Consider the following 2365-nt stretch of genomic DNA (forward strand, 5'->3'; position numbering starts at 1 on the left):
ATAGCAGCGGATCAACAATCCCAGTTATACAAATCTTCACTGAAGTCACCATACAGCTCATTCTCTGACATGCCAGGAATTAGACTGGCTGATGTCTTGTCACAGTGCCAAAGTTAACCGTGATCTCAGAACACTGAAGAAAGGCTGAGCTGTGCATAAATTAACTACCATTAAAACAGATTTAAAAAGTAATCCTGAAAGGCCACTTTTAAGAAGAAACAGTGCTTTGAATACATCGTAATTCTTTTCCAATATGTAAAAGATACTTCTAGAAGGGAATGCTTTTAATAAAAAGTTTGTATTATAGCAGTAGACAGGAAATTGCTTTTTAGAAATTAACCTTTCATGGTAACAGTATTGGGTTGATAGTTTTTATTCCTCCAAAGCCACAAACTTTCCCTCAGATGTCAGTGTGCGTTTTTGTGTTAACTGACATTCCAGAATGGAACTAGGAAAGAAATTATACCCTAAACCATGGCTTCTTAAGCTGATGTCACAAATATTTCTCTCTCTTCCACCCTCCATTCCCTCCCTTCCTCCCCAGCCTGCCTTTTCACCTTGTCTCTGGATGGATCAGGACCTTTGACTTCCCTGGCGGTGGCCGACTCCATCTCCTTATTGTGTGTGAGTTTCAGCAGAGGAATTCACTTACTCAGGGTGGACCGCAGCCAAGGGCTGGAACTGCGGGAAGTGGCAGCATTCTGAGGCCAAGAGACCTTCAGTGGACAAGAGCAAACTGTGGCCTCTTCTTTCTCAGTGTGACTTTGTGTTTTTCCATGTCCTCTTGAGGGGAGGGTGATGTGGAGCTGATGCTCTTTGCTTAGGTTCCCTTGGAAGATATGTCAGTGTTAGAAGTCAATTTAAGTCAAAATCAGGTGCAGAGATTAGAAATACGGACTCAAATGTGGTTCTCAATTCAAATTAAATCCAAGTACAATTTTTAGTGAGCGTTGGGGACTACTCTTTAAGAAAAGTGAGTTTATGAGCCTCTCGCCTTTTGAGATGGCCCACACTCTTTTATCTGTGGAGTGTTTCTCCCAAGGCCATCTTACCTTCCGAGATGGACTGCATTATGTTCATGGAATGTGTATCTCTCTTAAAAAAAGAAAAAGGTTTATAGCTCAGAATGATGACCTGTGGGTGTAAGAGTGATAGGCCTCTGTCTGTGAGAGTCAGAACACAGGTCTGAGTCTACTGAATTGACCTTTTCCATGTCTCCACAAAAGAAAAAAGTGTAGCGGAGAGAGAAACTGTTGTGGTTGCCTCACAATTATCTAGATGGGAAAGGTTAGTGCAGCTCCATGGAAGAAATTGATTGCAGACGTGAGATTAAGCTCTAATCACAGCCCCTTCCCAGTGTGAAGAGTCAAAGTTAGGGCCAGGAAGCAAAAGCCACCCGGGTAAGTGCTGCATGAACAGGAAGCCTGCAATGGCGGGCAAAGAGGCTGACAGCCACCCTGCCTGCCCGGAGTCGGACGGATCATCAGACCCATTCCATGGACACGGGAACCGAGAGATTAAGGCTAAGAAGAATTTCATTTGTGTATTTTAGTATCTTTACTTAGTTTTATATAACCCTTCCTGGGAGATGGCCAGAGTGAGGCAAAGGGAGTGCCTGCCATGACAATGGAACACGTAGAAAGAAGTAGAAAGATGGACTCAACCGTGCCAGCCACTGAGTCCCCCTCGGTGAAGAGGAGCGGAGTGCTCCCATCTGTCTGGGTGGTCCCCAGGAGATCGGTCCCGAGCCTGGTGCTCACAAGCCTGCTTTCCTCCAGGGAAAGTAGACTCACTCCTGCCTCCAGGCAAGCCCACACATAAGGCAGCTGAGGCCTAGAAAGTCCCTTTCTGATGAGTCCCAAAGAGTCCTCTCTGGCCCCTGCCTGACCCTGTTACCTGTCCCTGACAGCCATCTTCCATGTCCCCCTCTTGCTCCTCTTTGGGGCCAGCTCCTCCATGCTGTCTCCACCACCGGAGAGGAGCATCTTAAGCTGATGCAAAGCATCAGAACCACGTTGGACTCTCCATTTCCCCATTCAACTGGATGATCTTGGGAAAGTTAAAAAACCTCAATTTCCTCACTTAGAAGATGGAGCTCATAACCCTACTTTCCTCACAGGGCTGTTCTGAGAATTGGACCATGTTAAATGCCAAGCAAGCTGCTGGATGCTTACAGTTGGCAGCCCCAGCTCCTCACTGCCCTCTTTGCCCAGACTAAATGCTGTCCTTCCCATGTGACACATTCACCACTCCTTCACCCATTCTCCTTAGATGATGATTTCTAACCCTTCAGTCATTGTTCAGCTTCCCTGTGATCCCTTAAGTTACAGATTTTTGAGCCCTAGAAGGACATGGTGAGAGAGGA

General features: G+C 46.2%; 1 protein-coding gene across 1 annotated transcript in view; it reads left to right on the plus strand.

Annotated features, from left to right (window-relative positions):
* The window catches only part of WDR31 (WD repeat domain 31), a 32664-nt gene that overhangs the window by 27480 nt on the left and 2819 nt on the right, over nt 1-2365 (plus strand). The window lies entirely within an intron of this gene.

The sequence above is a fragment of the Bison bison genome, unplaced genomic scaffold (genome assembly GCF_000754665.1).
Source record: "Bison bison bison isolate TAMUID 2011002044 unplaced genomic scaffold, Bison_UMD1.0 scf7180017864039, whole genome shotgun sequence".
Classification (NCBI taxonomy): Eukaryota; Metazoa; Chordata; class Mammalia; order Artiodactyla; family Bovidae; genus Bison; species Bison bison.